Consider the following 20,362-nt stretch of genomic DNA (forward strand, 5'->3'; position numbering starts at 1 on the left):
AGGGCCAGACTTAGGTGCTCTCTTCTCATTAATCTGAATGGTCTGGGTGGCTTGGTCCTACCTTCTTTCCACCACTATTACATGGCAGCACAAATCCAGCATATGGGCAGCACGGTGGCGTAGTGGTTAGCACTCTCGCCTTGCAGCACTGGGTCCCTGGTTCAAATCCCAGCCAGGTCAACATCTGCAAGGAGTTTGTATGTTCTCCCCGTGTCTGTGTGGGTTTCCTCCGGGCACTCCGGTTTCCTCCCACATCCCAAAAACATACAGATAAGTTAATTGGCTTCCCCTTAAAAAAAAAAAAATGGCCCTAGACTGCGATACATACACTACATGACTTAGACAAAGGACTATGGTAGGCAATAGATTGTGAGCTCCTCTGAGGGACAGTTAGTGACAAGACTATATTCTCTGTACAGCGCTGCGTAAGATTTCGGCGCTATATAAATACTAAATAATAATAATATGTCCACTTGAGTCACGCATCTGCACCTCTATAACTCAGAGAGGCCTAGGTAAATTATCTTGACATCCACAAAGAGTCCATAGCCTTGGACCTGCTTTGTCAGAACCCCCCCCCCCCCCCCCGAAAAAAAAAAACATTCCCAACAAAATTCTAACCCAGGCTCTTCCAAGTATGGAAGAGAGCAACTCGATTATACTGCCAGAAGGGGCGTGAGCAGTATACCCAACTATGGCATAACCCTTGCCTGGTTGAACATAGTATGGTACCTGACCCACACTTCTGGGTACAGCAGGGTATTATGTACTTAGGACAGATAAGTGCAGGAAAATTGGTCCCTAGATCTCTTTAACCACCAATTCCGTTATTTGCAGTTGACACATGCACTTCACAGTCAATTTGGCAATTCAGTGATACAGATTGTTTCTTCATCGCTCTTGGACCGTGTACATTCTGGACCCTTCGCCCCTCCAAACACTTGATAGGCACCCTGCACAAATCAATGGTAGAACATGGAGCTATTGAGCGTACAACACAGTCACTTGACATATGCACCAGTGCAGGCATCAACGTAGACTGGGAAGACTCCTTAGCAGCAGGAAAGGAATCCTCTCAGTGTGTGCATGAATGCAACTCCCTGCTCTATGTTGTTCACTAGTCCTATTTAACCCCCTCACGGTAGCCAAATATAACCCCCTTGTCAGCGACACTTGTCCTAAATGCTCAGCTCCTGTCCCTCTCTTCATACACTTAACTTGGGAATGCCCTGTGGTTAAATCTTACTGGACATGTGGTCCAATTCTTACATGAGAAGATGGGCACCTGTATAACACTGGACCCCCTTCTATGTTTGTTGGGTCGGGAGTTATCCACAAGGAAGAATTGCACTTTAGTATGAAAAGCTTTCTCCCAGAAATGTTATTTGTAGTAAGGCAAGAATTTTCACTAAAGTGGTTGTCCCCTAACCCACCCTGAGGCATTGGGCAGCAGGATGGATAGAGGAAAACCACTAAAAAACATATCCATGTACACAAAGATTGATTAAACATATTTCGCCTTGTCTGGGACAGGTGGAAGGAAAGGAAATAACATTAGCTGATATTCAAATGTGAGTGTTATTACGTGCTGCTGCATTGGATAGACCCTATTATGCATGTTAATTCATTGATACCATTGGTTTATTACCATGTTTTAAAATGATGAACCTTAATTCAATTGGTACAGACTTATAATTGTATGTTACCAATTCACTACGAGTATATTTGATGCCAAAGACTCTGTACTTCTGATGATGCCAAATTCTCTGTGCCCCCCATCCTGGTTGTCAGCAGGTTTAATTTGCTTTCCCTACTCATGGCACATTATGCACAGTAGCATACCATGCAGTTGTATTATAATGTCAAAACACTTAAATAAAAGCAAAGTCCCTGTTGATTTCCCCATCTCACTGTTGCATCACTGTAAATCAAACCCAAATATGGTGCCAGTCCCCAATCACCTCGCCTAAAAGTAACACACTGTAAAAACCCAGGTGTTCCAAAGCAATCTACATAACATACAAACTTAACAATAGTTTTAAGTTGTCTTATAATTATGTGTCTGTAATCTAAAACCATTGACAGCCCCTGGGGAGAACTGCAAGATAGAAACAGGCCAGAATGAAAGCATATCACTAACCTATTGTACTTATGTCAGATCTGTCCAGGTTATGAGGTCCATTGTTCTTAATTCTATATTTTTTCTGCCCTTGTGACTCCACATTATAGTTCATAGTTTCTGCTGATAAATACTGTATGGCATATCTGCTATATCTTCAGAAGTGTAATTTACATAAAACATTACAATACCATAGCACTGATTGACTTTGTAGATAAAATATGCATGGGAGTCTAGATGTTGCAATAATTTTAAATGATTCAATGTATAATTTTATGTAAATTTAATGTAATTTTAAATCTAAACACAATGACATAATTGCACTAACTTTGGATCGTTATGAAACAGCCTCTGTTACTGTGGTGGGAAGAGGAGGGCCTATGTACATGACAACATAGCTTCTGGTGGGTGGGGCTAGAAAGAGAACAATGCACTCAAGGTCGGTCGGCCATCAGACACCACTAAAGATCCTTTGCCACCTTCCTTTTTACTTATAATGCTAAGTCTTTTTCACAGTATTGCATTATGGAGTCATTATAAGAAACTCGAGAGATAACACACACAATGGCTTCAATTCATCAAAGGGTGTTCGATAACAAAATCCCAGTCCTTAAAATACCGCATTCGGTATTTTACACTTCACTGTGCTAATTCATCAATATTTTCACATGTGTGGTAGAGGTTCGTTAAGTTACAGAAGTACTACGGCTTCAGTTCATCAAAGGCTGTTAGATAACAGCAGAGTGGTGCAGAGCAGCTTGGAATGTCTCTGTGTTGTTACAAGCTGATAACAATAGAAGGCATCCAGACATCCCTTTATGTAAACGTGTTATATTTACTGTTACTTATACTGCCTCTGCTGCTCTGAATCTGTCCATCAGTGTTTCTTAACATTTTACTTATTTGCCACAACGTAGATAAACTTCCTGGAGACATTACAAATGCCATGCTTGGTGATTTCACCACTTGCATCTTTGCATATTCAAACAGGGACTCAAAGGGTTAAACGACCGAAGGACATCTGGGGATATCTTTTGTCCCGTTCTCTCTGCTCACTGCCCTGGGGGTCTGGAAGCTTGTGTGAAGAAGCCTGTGTGACCTATCAGCACCTATCAGCGGCACTTGCAGGAGAACAGGGGCTGTTTCTATTGGCTGCCTGCTCCTGTTAATCATGAAAACATTCACACAGAAGGCTTTCGAAGCCTGTAACGACAGGGGAGAGCTGGAGATAAACACCGAATGTGCTAGCGAATGTGGTAACCTTGATGAATTAACATTTACTGACATTTGCTGACATGTGTTGAGCACAAGTCGGTAATTTATCTCATTGCTCTGTCATTTCAGCTTCTCATTCGGTAACAGCTTTGATGAATTAACATTTTCTTAAGTGCTCCGTTAACTCAGCTGTTTTCAGCATTACCGAATGCGGTAATGCTTGATGAATTGAAGCCAATGTCAGTTACAACTCAACACGCATAATATGCCCCAGTAGAGAGAATAGTCACTCATTCCCATTGGGATGCACTTAGATGATATTAACTTCTTCTCCAGATGTTGCTGAAATTGTTGGTGTAGGGCCAAAAGTGTGAGATTAGTAACCCCAGAATACAGTATATAGGTACAAGATCACAGAAGAAACGAATAACATGGTTGTTGAGGAACCCCCCCCCCAAAAAAAAAAAAAAAAAAAAAAAAAAAAGGTATGTCCAAACGCAGTAAGGGAAAATGTATGCCCATATGTGCATAAGACAGGACAGCACATTTTTGGACTCAAAAGGGAAAAAGGAGTGCAAAATAGGTAGCTCTGTGAATTGTGAGAGTTGTATACACAATTACATGTCCATGCGAACGCATCTATGTGGGGAAAACAAAATAGCAGTTTAAGGTAGGAATGTAGGAACACATAGGCAATGTAGAGGGGGAAGATGAGGATAATAGGCCCTTTGAGAGATCATTACTGGGAAGAAGTGGGTGAGGAAATTTGATGTCGACAAGAAACTTACCGCCTGAAGACGATGTGGATTTACCGCTTAGGCACTTTTGTGCCCCACAGCCTCTATACGGACAGATTTCTCTGTATATTTAGAATGGGGATGTAACGATCGGTGTCAGCACACAGAGAGAATCTGATTATTAGTGATCTGCAGTATCACCAAGAATACAGATTTATACCTGATTATTGATGATCTGCAGAATCACCAATAATACAAGTATAACTAACCTCTGGACACCTGATAAGTGTAAGTGTTTGGTGCAACAGTATATGAGTCTGGATCACCTGAGGAGCAGGTGACTCCAGATAGTACAATTAGTATCTCCTGATTGGCTTGGAGTACACTGAGAGTCAAGGTTTCCCTGAACAGCTGGGAATCAGACTGTACTGCAGTCAAAGGACTCCAGTGAGATTGAGTCCCTGACTGGATTGCAGGGAGGTCCCTCTGAGGGGTCCCTGCAGCTACTGGACACCCCACTGGGGGGGGGGTGTCACAGGTAGAAGGGTCGGTCAGGCCAAGTCGGCAACACACGAGCAGATAAAGTACAGAGACAGAAGGCTGATTCGGTAACCAGGGACAGGCAGGGTTGGCAACAGGTAATCAGATGTGCAAAGGTACCGAATCAGAGAGCAGGAGCAGAGTTGAGGGAGCAATTGGTCATAACAGATATCAAGCAGAGGCCTAGTCTAGAGTGTGAGGTCCGTGGTCTCAACACTCTGGGACTGGTCTAAAGTATAACACAGTAATAACACAGTTATCTGGCTAAGTGTGAATTCCCAGGTCCACCTGGTTCAAACACACTGACGGATCTGACTATGGTCTGAGTGCTAACACATAAGCATTCGCAACGGCAGACAACCAGCCACTGACAGCCGAGAAGTATATATAGCAGAGCGCTTCTCAGCGCCACCCAGTCCCATTCAACCAATCGCCTGTTAGCACGCGCGTAGCTCTCCATCTGTGTGCACTACTAGGCTCAGACAAACCAAACGCATGCCGCTGCGGAGAAACCACCGGTCTGAACGCGGATTCAGCCGCCCCGCTGTCAGTCGGGGTGGCGATGTCTCCGCAATCCACTACAGGGGAAATATGCTTTCTTATCCCCAAACCCTTCCCTCTTTTCCCTCGCATTGCTTCTAATTGATGTCCAGTAAAGGCACTTCAGAGATTAGCCGGTTAATGTGTACAGATTGGCATCAATTCTCAAAGCCTGTTCGCTAAAAAAAAAATAGTAAAAGTACTGCATTTGTTATTTCTATAACTTTTTGCAAATTTAAAGTTTTTCCCAAATGCCGACTGTGACAAGGTTTCCTTACCGGAGGACCGTGAGTAGCAACAATCTACACCATTGTGGCTCCCAGGTAACGGGACTGGGAAATGTATTGCTTTATTCATGCATGTGGAAGCAAATAGAACTGTCTACTCAAGAAGAGTTGCGGTAGTGTATCCCCAGTGGACGGGACCCCGTTTGTCGGCTGCAGCGCAGTAAGTCTGCCAGCAGGATATTTTTCCAGCTATGATACATGACACATATGTCTAAGCACATGAATGCACCCTGGAGAATTTACTGGTGCAATATGGAACTTTCACGTGTGGTCTTAGTACAAGTATTGCTTTGTTTGGAACATATTCCATAAAGACTTGTGCTAGCAATGCACTAGCTGTAGTGTCATTTGACTAAACTCAGTATCCAGTGTGAATCATGGCCGTGGGATGAGTGGTGCATGCAATGCATGTATGGTGACTTGTGGTCGATCTCGAGTTCCTTAGCAGTTTTTCTTAAAGGTATTTACGTGTGCTGTCTTTGTTGGAGAGTTTTTTCACACTTAGCTATTATCATAAAAGGTTTTCTACATTTGTAAAAAACTCGGAAAGAGGCTCATTAACCTATTTTGGTTCCTGGACGTAGTCTCTACGTCCAGGAACCATGCGCGCTAACGCGCGCTCCCGCGGCCGTTGGCGCGCGTGCACGCGCACTCCCGGCCGCGGATTCGGTAGCCAGGGAATCAATGTATCGGGCTATGGTGCCCGATAATTGATTCCTCTCCCCCGCTGAAAAAGCAACAGCTTCTCTCGGAAGCTGCGCCTTTTCTGGCCGTTCCCTTCCCGATGCGTCACTGTAAGCATATGTTACGCTTAGAGTGACGTCATGTAAACAAACTCATGGCCAAAAAGTAATACTACACCTGTAAAAAAAAAAAAATTAAAATTAACACACATTTACATTATAAATCTATTGTTTACCTCCCACCCTCCCAAAACTACCCAAATAAAATGTTTACTATAAAAAAAAAAACCATTACAATAAAAAAACAAAAAAAACATGTAAATATTTACCTAAGGGTCTAAACTTTTTAAATATCAATGTAAAGATGAAATATTTCTATATTTTTTTTTATTTTGAACTTGTAAATAGTGATAGATGCAAAACGGAAAAAATGCACCTTTATTTCCAAATAAAATATTGTCGCCATACATTGTGATAGGGGCATAATTTTAACGGTGTAATAACCGGGACATATGGGCATATACAATACGTGAGTTTTAATTATGGAGGCATGTATTATTTTAAAACTATAATGGCTGAAAACTGAGAAATAATTAATTTTTTCCGTTTTTTCTTATTCTTCCTGTTAAAATGCATTTACAGTAAAACCTAAAGTTGTCTTTAAAGAGAAACTCCGACCAAGAATTGAACTTCATCCCAATCGGTAGCCGATACCCCCTTTTACATGAGAAATCTATTCCTTTTCTCAAACAGACCACCAGGGGGCGCTGTATGACTGATATTGTGGTGCAACCCATCCCACAGGAAACTCTGAGGACCGTGGTACTCCTGGCAGTTTCCTGTCTGTGAACCTTGTTGTATTGTGGGAAATAGCTGTTTACAGCTGTTTCCAACTGCCAAAAAAGCATGCAGCAGCTGCATCACCTGCCAACAGTAAAAATGTCACCATGTAATAAATGTCAGAATGTAAATCAGGGATTTAAAAGATTTTACAATGGGCAAACACTGACTAAATCATTTATACATAATTATTGTAAAAATTAAGTACTTTTTTATTACATTATTTTCACTGGAGTTCCTCTTTAAAGGGAACCAGAGAGGATTCAATATACATACCTGGGGCTTCCTCCAGCCCCATACGCACGGATCGCTCCCACGCCGCCGTCCTCCGCTGCCTGGATGCGCCGCCACCGGGTCCCGTCATTGCCGCGAGTCGGCAAGTCGGCCGGCGGACGCGGCCAATTCTCCGCATTACAGGGTGCTCTCTCTCCATACAGATACGCATGTGGCTGCTTACTGCGCTGCCGCTTGCGTACATGTATGGAGGGAGCCCCTGTGATGCGGACAATTGGCCGCGTCCGCCGGAAGTGACGGGCCCGGTACCGGCGGATCCAGGAAGCTGAGGATGGCGGCGTGGGAGCGATTCAGGCTTATGGAGCTGGAAGAAGCCCCAGGTATGTATAAAATCATTTTCTTTTTTCAACCCCCCGTTCCTCTCTGGTTCCCTTTAAGTTAAAAGAATACTATCGATACCCAAGTGTTCTAAAATGACAATGTACAAATAATGTCTAAGTAGCTGTGTAAACATTTTCCTACTTTTCATGTTAAATATCAGAGGCAAAAGCTGTAATTTATTGAGGGTAGGATTTAGCTATATTGGGACAAATCAATTGCAGAAGGGGTGTCTGCTTCAATGCACAGACAGAGTTGCATATCAGACTACAGAAAGCAAATATCAAACATATCAAACTCTGAAAGCAAAAACAGTATGTTACAAGCTGTGACAATTAGTTACATTTCCTCTGCTCTCTTCAGACACTTCAGTCAGAAACAGAGCTCCCAACAGCTGCAGCTCCTGTGTCCTGTCTCTCTCTGTCACACACAGAGCTGCACAGAGTTAACTGATCAAGTGTGAGGGGAATTTCCCTTCTCCTCATGGCTCAGTAGTCAGTTTTGGCGTCAGTAAACTTTGAATGTATTTTGCTAACAGTAAACAAAGAAGTTGCTACTAAAAAGTATACACCAGTACTTAGCAGCACTTCCCAAACAATTTCTGTGTCAATTGAAAAAAATATGTGAATCGATAGGATTTCTTTAAGGTGAGATCTCTAAAGTTAACTCTTCAATCTTTAAAATAACTCCAGAATTCTGAAAATAACTACAGAGGAGATAATTTAACTACAGAGGGGGTAACTTAAGGAATGGCGAGATAAGATAACTCTCTCACTGTGTGGAGGTAAGTTTTCTCCTGCCTTATTATCTCCAGCATGATCTTAGTGAATTGAGGCCTCAATTCACTAAGATAATGCTGGAGATAATAAGGCAAGAGAAAACTTAAATCCACACAGTGAGAGAGTTATCTTAAGTCTCCATTCCTTAAAGAGAACCCGAGGTGGGATTTAATTATGTTAGTGGGGCACAGAGGCTGGTTGTGCACACTAACACCAGCCTCTGTTGCCCCATGGTGTGCCTCCAGGACCCCCCTGCGCGCTGCTATACCCTCCACAGTGCTAGCGACACACAGCATGTTGCCAGCACAATGTTTACCTATGCCGTGTCTGTTAGCGCCGCTCCCCCGCCTCCTCTGTATCGGCGCTACCCGCCCGCATCCCTTCCCTCCAATCAGCGGGAGGGAAGGGATGCGGGCGGGTAGCGCCGATACAGAGGAGGTGGGGGAGCGGCGCTAACAGACACGGCATAGGTAAACATTGTGCTGGCAACACGCTGTGTGTCGCTAGCACTGCGGAGGGTATAGCAGCGCGCAGGGGGGTCCTGGAGGCACACCATGGGGCAACAGAGGCTGGTGTTAGTGTGCACAACCAGCCTCTGTGCCTCACTAACATAATTAAATCCCACCTCGGGTTCTCTTTAAGTTACCTCCTCTGTAGTTAAGTTACCTCCTCTGTAGTTATTTTCAGAATTCAGGAGTTATTTTAAGGATTGAAGAGTTAACTTTAGCGATCTCACCTTAACTTAAAGGAGTTGTCAGGAGAAATATAGTAAAATGAATGGTACTTACCGGGGGCTTCCTCCAGCCCCAAGCTCCCAGGACCTCCCTCGCCGCAGCCGTTCTCCGGAGCTCTGACCCGGTCCCCGGCGATGACGTCAGAGCGACCTGGAGGTCGCTCTGTACTGCGCCTGCGCGATCGGCGCTGTCAATCACCGCCACGTGGGCCGGAGTGGATTGCGCAGGCGCAGTAGTTCTGCGCCCGTGCAGTCCGCTTCGGCCCACGTGGTGGTGATTGACAGCGCCAATCACGCAGGCGCAGTACAGAGCGACCTCAAGGTCGTTCTGACGTCATCGCCGGGGGCCGGGTCGGAGCTCCGGCGAACGGCTGCGGGCAGAGCTGCGGCGAGGGAGGTCCTGGGAGCGTGGGGTTGGAGGAAGCCCCCGGTAAGTACCATTCATTTTACTATATTTCCCCTGACAACTCCTTTAAAGACAGAAGAGTTAACTTTAGGTTTGCCTGAGGTAAAATGTTCCCTGAATACTACATGCCTTATCACCATGGTGATAACTCTAGAAACGTTATTAAAGACAGGAGATAAGCTTAGTGAATTGAGGCCATTGTATGTTTTACAGCAGCAGTCTGTACTGCCCTCACTAGACCTTACTACTGAATTCAATAGCACCTGTTTCTGTATACATGTGTTAAAGGAAAAGTGCTCCGTATACTGCCGCTAGTAGAATAATTATAAAATTACCGATATTCTACTACTTAAAGGGATACTGTAGGGGGGCCGGGGGAAAATGAGTTGAACTTACCCGGGGCTTCTAATGGTCCCCCGCAGACATCCTGTGTTGGCGCAGCCACTCACCGATGCTCCGGCCCCGCCTCCAGTTCACTTCTTGAATTTCTGACTTTAAAGTCAGAAAACCACTGCGCCTGCGTTGCCGTGTCCTTGCTCCCGCCGATGTCACCAGGAGTGTACTGCGCAGACACAGACCATACTGGGCCTGAGCAGTATGCTCCTGATGACATCAGCGGGATCGAGGATACGGCAACGCAGGCGCAGTGGTTTTCTGACTTTAAAGTCAGAAATTCCAGAAGTGAACTGGAGGCGAGGCTGGAGCATCAGTGAGTGGCTGCGCCAACACAGGATGTCTGCGGGGACCATTAGAAGCCCCGGGTAAGTTCAACTCATTTTCCCCCGACCCCCCTACAGTATCCCTTTAATTGTGATTGCAAAATTACCTAACCCTACTGTCACACAGAAGCCTCACTCTACTGATGCCTAAACCCATAACCCCTTTCCTCAGTGGTGCCTAATCCTTAACCTTCCTGGCGGTAAGCCCGAGCTGAGCTCGGGCTATGCCGCGCAGGAGGGTTTCTCAGGCCCTGCTAGGCCGATTTGCATAATTTTTTTTTTTTGCAACACGCAGCTAGCACTTTGCTAGCTGCATGTGCACTCCGATCGCCACCGCTCTGCACCGATTAGCCGCCGCGCTGCCCAGACCCCGTGCGCTGCCTGGCCAATCAGTGCCAGGCAGCGCTGAGGGGTGGATTGGGACTCCCTTTGACGTCACGACGTCGATGACGTCACCCCGCCCATCGCCATGGCGACGGGGAAGCCCTAATGGAAATCCCGTTCAGAACGGGATTTCCGGACGGGCTTAATCGCCGGAGGCGATCGAAGAGGGTAGGGAGATGCCGCTGCACAGCGGCTGTCATGTAGCTAGCGCTGGGCTAGCTACATGTTTTTTCTTTTTTTTTTTTAAATAGTGCTGCGCTGCCCCCTGGCGGTTTTAATTAACTGCCAGGAGGGTTAAAGGACAGGTGCCGGGTTAAAAACAAAATCTACTTTGGGCTTCCTCCAGCCCCTGGCAGCCTATCTGTCCCATGCCGCAGCTCCCTCCGCTCCTGGATGGTGTTCCCTTCGTTGCAGATGCTGATCTCGCCAGGTCAGAATCTTCTGCAGGAGCGCAGGCGCAGAAGACGTAGGGGACCCCGGCTGGGAGCAGAGCTGCGGTGAGGGACAGATATGCTGCCTGGGGCTGGAGGAAGACCAAGTTAAGTAGATTTTGTTTTGTTTTTTAACCCCCACACCTGTCTATTAGCCCACTCCACCCCCTGCTCGCTCCTAACCCTTAACAAACCCCCCCCCCCCCCCCCCCCCCTCAAAAAAAAAAAACAAAAAAAAACCTGCCGCAATGCTGTGATTAGTGGCATTACATAAAAACTTGGGTGCCCAGTAAAACAGCCGCAATTTGCACAGCGTGTGTCCAAATTTCTATGTAATATCATGAATTGCTATTCTTTCCAGGTTCGTCTGTTTACAACAATTTGAAGCTACAAAAATAATTGTCAGCTATTGCAGTCTTCTACACTGCACCGGGTCCAGGACAGGAGCAATTTAGTGGCCGTGCCAAGTAGCTGCACTCCTTGCATTGTGAACAGGGCCTGAGAAGTATACAGCACAGAGCAAGATCATCCACAGGGCAACCTATACTGGTGCCTGGGGCCTAGTGGGTGTAAGGGAGGCCCAACTGGCACTTTCTCTGTTGCGTCTCACACTTTAGATTGTCTAAAGCCTAGGTTCTCAACGTGTGGTACGTGTACCCCAGTGGGTACTTCTGATGGTTCCAGGGGGTACTCGGGCTTGATATACTTAAAAATTAATAAAAAATTTAGAGTTTTAGAAAATGATAATTCTTATTTAAACAGCACCAAATTAGAATTTTAGCTAATTAAAAGCAATAGTAAATGCTTGGAAATTGTTTAGAACCAATTATCATGTAGTAGGATTACATATATATTTGTCAAGGGGTACTTGTGATAATGTTTACTATAGTAGGGGGTACTTGGTGAGTACAGGGTTTTAAAAGGGGTACATACCAATAAAATGTTGAGAAACACTGGTCTAAAGGACCCAGAGCTGGCTCCAGCACCCAAGGCTGAGACACTACATGCCTTATCACCATGGTGATAACTCTAGAAACGTTATTAAAGACAGGAGATAAGCTTAGTGAATTGAGGCCATTCACTAAGAGCATGCTGGAGATAATAAGGCAAGAGAAAACTAACCTCCACAGCCGTCACACACTGATTGCTATTAGACTAAGAGGTGCCCCAGGGCCCCCAACACCTTAATCTCTAGTCATATGGCTTTCAATCACTGCCATGCATCCTCTTTTCTTATTTCTCTCTGCTTCAAACACAATAGGGGACTGATAGCTAAGTGAGTTATGCACCCCCTCCTGCACTGCGCCCTGAGGCGGGAGCCCCTCTCGCTCTGCCAGGCCCTGAAAGGACCATCAGCATGAGCCAAATTTACTAACGTGCCTAGGGTCCCATTTCATCTTAATCCATCATTGGGAAAACAGTTATATCACCTAGCCAGTCCTGCCGCTGCGTTCTGCACTCCAGTATTACTAGAAAAAATACATGACAAACAGTACGTGTTCTATTCTGTCCAGACTGCATGCTATTGTTAATATAACCACGCCACAGCACAGGGTAGCTTCCCATTTGCCAAGCAGATACGTTGTACACAAGATGGAAGAGAATATTCTCAAGGTGCGACGTTATACTGTATATGGGACCCAACAAATGGGCTCCGAGTCCGTAGCACCAGACCAGAGCAGCCTCTGCTGTAGTGCACAGAGCAGCTGGGCATTCTGGCCAAGCGTAGCCACGTAACGTACCCGCAGGCGAACAGAATGCACGTCACGACCGCAATTCTAGAACAGAAGCCGTCCGTGCCCGCACACTTCACTGAAAGGGTTACACCTCTGACTTTCATCTGCCAGTGGGAGGCCGCCAATACTGTGCCCCTTAGTAACAGTAACCATGGCGAGGCCGAGCTTCTTGGAAAAGGGCGGGATTTCCTACCTTTCCATCCAATTACCGGGCGCATTGTGCAGTGCCTGGGGAGTCTCTGGGCCAATAGTTAGAGCTGCGGATGACGTGGTTCCCGGGCAGCAAAGCAGGCAGCGTGTGCTGGCAGTGCTGAGCTCCCCGCCAGTAGCCACTGGGGGCAGAACCACCCGTCCCGGGGCCCTGCATGACTCTGGCTTCGCTGGGGATGCTGAAACCGTGAGTGGGGGTGCAGGGAAGGCTGCTGGGCCGGCGGGGCGCTTCTCGGTGAATAGGCCGCGCAGAACAAAGGAAAGGAGGGCCATAAGCAGAGCACATACAGGACCAGTGATGTGTGTACTGCATATGACGGGGATCATGTGTGTGTGTATATGTGCACATTGGGTCATGCCGTGCGTGGCAGTGACGGGGTCTCTGACGCTCCAGGAACCAGATCCTTCCATCCTTTGATATGTGCATCAGTTTATGGCTCTACAGGTCTACTGTCAGTTATTGCAAATCAATATTTGACAACACTTACCGGGTTTACCTAGTTTTGTAATAGAACCATCCTGTTCTCCAGAGCTGAATAAATCCCAGCAGTTAGGTAGCCTTTACAGATTACAGCTGATCCTTGCTTGGAGCTGTCACCTAATTGTTGGCACCTGCATTGGATTGACTCCCAAATTTCATAATTTGATCACTGTTAATGAGAAGGAAGTGCATTGTTTACAGGAAGTAGGATGGTGTAAGTTTCAATAATGTTGCACTAAGTCAATGTGTTAAGCCTGGTGCACACATCCAATTTTGATTGACTGATGATTGGCTAGTTTTACCACTTCAACCTGATATGAGAGCTTACCTACACAGTCTGTTCATAGTATTCAAAATCTGCTGACCCTCATGCTACATTGGTGTACCTATAAAAATGGCACATGACAAAAAATATCGTCGGAGCCTGTCGGTAGTAGAATATCGTTAAAGTTACTGATTTTCTACTACTTAATTCCTACAGTATAATATAGGTCAATTAAGTTTTTAGCCTTGTCACTCCAGACAAAGAGTTCTGTGTCACCCTCCTTCCCGAAAAAAAAAAGTGACATGCTAGGCAGGGGTCCCCAAACAAACGTTTTCAGTCAAGGGCCGGAAAAAAATAGCTCAGACTGCTTCGGGGGGGGGGGGGGGGGGGTGTGGAACATACGTAAAATGATGTTGAAAAACATTGCATTGATTTTAGGTATTGATTCCGCCCAATCATGCCCGGAGGAGGACCCCCAGCAGCATCCATTCAGTCATGCGGTTCCCGAAGAACGTTGCTGTGCACCAGACAGTGAAGCATACTCAGGTGACAGCCTGCTTACCAATTGAACAGCAGTGTCACCTAACACAGAATTGGATTGGAAGCCGGCGAATGACTGCTCGCTGGCTTCTACAGTTTGTGGATGGGTGGTGTCAGCACTGCTATTCGATATGTGCGCTGCTGATATTTAAAGGTGCAGTGGGCAGGGCAACATCTTTAAGTTATACATTTTGTGTTTGAAGGTCAAGTCAAAATGCCTCTGTGTGCCGCATTCGGCCCGCAGGCCTTAGTTTGACGACCACTGCGCTAGAGAATATAAACCATGCGGTCTATATGGTTGATGCATAATACAGGGGGTCCTTGAGATACAAACAACCCACTGTCACATTTCGTTTCACACGCCCTTCCTGTCCAGTGCTGTGCTTCCACCTTTCTGCTTACCACTCGCCTTAGTGCCCAGCTTCGCCTACTGCATGTAGCATGAATACACACTTCACGAGGAGAGCCAGCACTAGGGGGAGCAGAAAACAGACAGGATGGTTGCACAGCACTGCACTCCCGAGGGGAGGTTAGAGTGCAGCTTCTGCTGCGCTATACTCTGCCTTTACACACTGGACTGGGGAAGCGCAGGAGGGGGATGGGAACAGATAGTGGGACAGAGGGAGGCATAGATGGACATACACAGAGCTGAATCATCCACAAGACAACTTAGGCAGGTGCCTAGAGCATAGAGCTGGTTTGTGCTAACCCCCAACAAATCTTGCCCCCCCAAAAAAGCTAGGTGGCCATCAAGTGTGGGCCCAAAGTTGTTGCTTGCCTAGGGCACCATTTCACTTTAATTCATCTCTGGATGCACAGGGGGCAGAGGTGGCACAGGGGACTAGAGGAGGCACAAAGGGAGAGAGAGACACACACGGGGCAAAGGAAGCACAAGGGGACAGCAGGAGGTATAAATACCCATAGGCGCATGGCTTCATTTGAGAGGTGGGGAATTGGGGGCAGAGCTTAATCGGGGATAAGGTTATCTTTACCGATATTTTATTATAACCTACTAACTAACCTTACTCTAGCATTATACGTTACTTTCCCCTGGCGATCGCAGCTGCTATACTTATTGGTTCGTTTGCAAGTGTCCTGCAGCCAGCCATTCTCCATACTGGCACTGAAGCCGCATGGTGATTGGCTGGCTGAAGGAAACTAACAAGGAAGTGGAGGAGACCCGATCGTCAGGAGCAGTGTATAGCTATGCCCCTGCCTACTCTCACACTGAACCCTCCCTCTACCTTCGCCTAACCCTAAGACACGACTTGGTGCTGCCTAAACTTAACCAATCCCCCCTCCCCATCTAACCTTAGCCCCTTAAACTACCCCGCCCCACCATAGGCTGTAATAGTAAAAGCCACAATTAGCGCAGTGAACAGTAATTATGGCGTTCGAGCGCCTGCTATTTATCTGGCACTGTAATTACTGTGCATTGCTTCTAAAAGCTGCTTTTACTATTGCTCCCTACGGTGGTGCTATTTTTAGCTGTGCTCGTTCTACATCATTCTTACCTGATGCTGCTACATGGAGGTGGTAAAATGGCGCTAGTCTACTTCAGAGGGCCCAGCAGGAAACCTCATAGGGAAATTCAGCTAACATGATTGGGTGGATGGCACCATCTTGCTGATCATCCCTAGTCTGATATCTTTGTGAATTAAAAAGTTTTAAATCAGGATGATACACTAATTCGTATTGCTGAAATTAGTGCAGAAATGCAAAAGTGCACTCAGGCCCTCCACACACTGCACATACAACCACTATGCACATTAACCCTCTGGGCGATACAATTATATCGCCCAAGAGGTGGCGCAGCACTATTTTTTAATTTTTTTTATTTTTTAAATCATGTAGCGAGCCCAGGGCTCGCTACATGATAGCCGCAGCGCAGCGGCATCCCCCCACCCACTCCGATCGCCTTCGGCGATCAGAGTAAGCAGGAAATCCCGTTCAGAACGGGATTTCCTGCTGGGCTTCCCTGGTCGCCATGGCGACGGGGCGGGATGACGTCACCGACGTCATGGACGTCGTGACGTCATAGGGAGTTCCGATCCACCCCTCAGCGCTGCCTGGCACTGATTGGCCAGGCTGCGCAAGGGGTTGGGGAGGGGGGGGGCTGCGCGGAACGGCGGGTAGCGGCGGATCGGCGGCGAGCGGCGGCGATCGGAAGTTACACGCAGCTAGCAAAGTGCTAGCTGCGTGTAACAAAAAAAAAATTATGCAAATCGGCCCAGCGGGGCCTGAGAAATCCTCCTGCGCGACATACCCCGAGCTCAGCTCGGGATTATCGCTCAGGAGGTTAACAAAGACGTAACACATGGGATGGTCAGTCAGATGCAAGTACAGGCGGTACCATACTTACAAATAGTTCTGATCCAGGAGATTGTAAGTTGAGTCCTGTGTCAAGCATGGATAAATGGATATGGACATATAGTATAAACTATGTTTTCTGGTTGAGGATGATTTCATGATATCCGTTTGGTGATGGTGGACAGCACACGTTATGTTTCTATCAGTTCAGATTGTGGTCTTCTAACCTTATGACTCCCTGATATCTACACAAGTGTTTGCCTCTGGGGAAGCGGCTTTTGACTGTGAAACACGTGTCAGGCAGCTTTTATTCTGTATGGTGGATCTTTGCAATGATTATTTGACATTTCACGACTGCAATTGAGAAGACTTTATATTATTGAAGAATAAAGGACATTTTTGCTGTTCTGGAAACCCCCTATAGTCTTGGGACTGCTTTGTATATTCTAATTGTTTGTTTTCTGGTTGTTTACAATTTGCTTTTAAAGTGTTTTAAACTGCTTATAATTGTTTATACAATACTGTAACATTTGACAAAAAAAGTTATAAAAAAACAGTATTGTATATTTTGTACTTGGACAACAGTCTACTAAACGACATGCCTGGTGGGGGAGAATGGGGGATGGTTTATAACGATATGTGCAGAGTAGTGGGCAGCGAAAGTGACTTACAAATACCCGCATCGGATCACATGACGTGACGGAGACGTGCATGAAGGATGCCGCAAAGCCTTTGGGAGCTAAAGGAGTAAAGGAGAGGCTCCTGGACTAGTGTTAAATTTAACCCCCTTGGTGTTATGATTCTTTCTGGGATTTAAGGGTCTAAAAGCAGTGCATTTTTTTTTTTTTTGCATGCTTTAACCACTTCCCAACTGAGGGGTTTTACCCCTTCAGCATCCGAGCAATTTTCTCCTTTCAGCGCTCCTTCCATTCATTCGCCTATAACTTTATCATTACTTATCGCAATGAAATGAACTATATCTTGTTTTTTTCGCCACTAATTAGGCTTTCTTTAGGTGGGACATTATGCCAAGAATAATTTTATTCTAAATGTGTTTTAATGGGAAAATAGGAAAACATATGGGAAAAAAAACATTATTTTTCAGTTTTCGGCCATTATAGTTTTTAAATAATGCATGCTACTGTAATTAAAACCCATGAAATGTATTTGCCATTTTGTCCCGGTTATAAAACCATTTAAATTATGTCCCTATCACAATGTTTGGCGCCAATATTTTATTTGGAAATAAAGGTGCATTTTTTCAGTTTTGCGTCCATCCCTAATTACAAGCCCATAGTTTATAAAGTAACAGTGTTGTACCCTCCTGATATAAATATTTAAAAAGTTCAGTCCCTAAGGTAACTATTTATGTATTTTTTTTTTAATTGTAAATTTTTTATTTTAATTACAAAAAAAAAAAAAAAAAAAAATATGGGGAGTGTGGGAGGTAATGAGTTAATTTTTTGTGTATAAGTAATGTATGTGTGTGAAAAATAGTTTAGGGTGTAGTTTACTATTTGGCCACAAGATGGCAACAGTTTAATGCGACCTCCAAGCGTCCTTCCGGAAGCTTGGAGGAAGTACAAAGAGGCTGGGATTTTTTTTTCTTTTTCACAGTGATCGCGCTGCTTAGCGAAAGCAGCAGATCATTGCGGGGGCAGAGATCAACGAACGGGAATGTATTTTCCCGTTCATTGATCTCCGGGCGAGCGGGCAGCGGCGTGCACGATCGCGGGAGTGTGAGCGGGAGAGCGGACATCGGCGGTAGCGGCAGGGGTACGTATATCTACGCTCCGGGCGGGGAAGTGAAGTCCAAAGGAGCGTAGATATACTGTACGCGGGCGGGGAACTAGTTAAGATCCTAAAACCTGGAAAACATCATGCTGCTAAGGAGATCTGCAGCAGCCCAGCACTCACCTCCCTGGGATCCAGCGCTGCAGTTTTCTCTCTGTTCTCCGGATGGCGCTGTAACCCTATAGTGTGAGTGCGACAGACTGCAATCTAACCAGAGGGAAGCAGAACCTCGGAGGAGAGGAAGAAGAATGGCGGCCGACATCGGGATGAGTTAAAACGCCCGCTGCACGCATTGTTCTGCATAGACCTCCCGGCAGCTACCACAAGTTAAGTTCGGGATAACCGCTCCTGGCTTATTTTTTGCACCCCGAGCTGAACTTGTGATTACCGCTAAAGGGGCCCATACACTTACCGATTTTTCCGCGCCGATATACAGCCGATTCGATCACTGTGATCGAATCTGCTGTGAAATCGTTGCACGGACGCTGCCCGAGCGATCGATTTCCATCCGAAATCGATCATTCCCGTCTATCTGTTGGTCGATCTGATGGCAAATCGACCAGTGTATGGCCACCTTAAAGGGAACCTAAACTGAGAGGGATGTTTCCTTTTAAACAATACTAGTTGCTTGTCAGTCCAGCTCTATCTGCAGTAGTGACTGAATCACACACCTGAAACAAGCATGCAGCTAATCCAGCCTGACTTCAGTCAGAGCACCTGATCTACATGCTTGTTGAGGGGCTGTGGCTAAAAGTATTAGAGACACAAGATCAGCAGGAGAGTCAGGCAACTGGTATTATTTTAAAAGGAAAAATCCCTATCCTTCTCAGTTTAGGTTCCCTACTTAAGCCAGAAAAAGAGTTTTACTCACCTGGGGCTTCTACCAGCCCCCTGCAGCAGTCCTGTGCCCTCGCAGCCACTCACTAATCCTCTGGTCCCCCACTGCCAGCTAGTTTCGTTTTTGCCGACAGGCCCGTCAGGACTGGCCACGCGTATCTTTTTCCGCATTCCCGACTGAAATTAGCGCTATTGCGGGCCGCAACAAAATACGCGTTGCTGCATTACGAACGTATAGGTATGCGGCAACGCATATTTTTCTACGCGTTGCGCCCCGCAATAGCGCTAATTGCAGTTGGGAATGCGGAAAAAGCTGCGCGTGGCCAGTCCTGACGGGGCTGTCGGCAAAAACGAAACTAGCTGGCAGCGGGGGACCAGAGGATTAGTGAGTGACTGCGAGGGCACAGGACTGCTGCAGGGGGCTGGTAGAAGCCCCAGGTGAGTAAAACCTTTTTTTTTTTTTTCCTGACTTAAGGTTCACTTTAAGGAGGTTAATGCTGGTTGCTTGACTTCTCAAGCAACCAGCAACAACTTTGGGTTCAGGTAATTCTTGTCTGCCAGATAAATAAGACTCTACTGTAACTCTAAAATATTTTAAGTCTAGTCGTTTGTAAGTATGGAACTGTCTGTTATTTCAAGATGCATGATTATGCAATTTTTGTATGCAAATATATGCAGCTTGAAAATGAACCAATTGAATTTGATTTAACTAGTACATTTTCAAGCTGCATGAAATTGCATACAAAACTTTCCCAGAACAGGACAGCAACCCTGAGACTTGTCTCCATCCAAACTACACTGGACAGGAACTAGATAAAAAAGATTTGCATAATTGGTTAGGCAGGCAGAACATATATAAACCCCTCATGCTCTTACCCCCTCAGTTGTCTTCCTGTCCACAGGACGCTAGATGTCGGGGAGGGCTGGCCACCCATGCTAGATTGCAGGAGCCGCGGCTTGGATGATCCCCTGGGCTGCGCACGCTAGTTTGAGTGCGTGGGATCATGCTGCTCGCACAGCTTTTCCTGGGATGGTCTGAGCGGAGGAAGCGGAAGCGGATCGGAGGCTCAGAAAGTCCCGCCCCCTAGTCACGTGACCGGCGCCGCACGTGACCCAGCGCCGGAAGCAGGAAGTTCCTGGCATCGGCGTGCGCTCCACTGAAGC

The 20,362-nt window shown here is 46.1% G+C and overlaps 1 protein-coding gene across 5 annotated transcripts in view; it reads left to right on the top strand.

Annotated features, from left to right (window-relative positions):
• Positions 1-20,362, top strand: part of TP53BP1 (tumor protein p53 binding protein 1) — a 153,937-nt gene that overhangs the window by 22,823 nt on the left and 110,752 nt on the right. For 3 of the 5 annotated variants that reach the window (XM_068275291.1, XM_068275290.1, XM_068275294.1), the window contains exon 1: positions 12,987-13,158. The exons of 1 other annotated variant lie outside the window; for it this stretch is intronic. The gene's annotated coding sequence lies outside the window, so the exon portion shown is untranslated. Of the gene's footprint in view, positions 1-12,986; positions 13,159-14,201; positions 14,264-20,362 lie in introns of those variants that run through there. One more of the 5 variants, XM_068275293.1, reaches the window with a different exon arrangement.

Source organism: Hyperolius riggenbachi, chromosome 3 (genome assembly GCF_040937935.1).
Source record: "Hyperolius riggenbachi isolate aHypRig1 chromosome 3, aHypRig1.pri, whole genome shotgun sequence".
NCBI lineage: Eukaryota > Metazoa > Chordata > Amphibia > Anura > Hyperoliidae > Hyperolius > Hyperolius riggenbachi.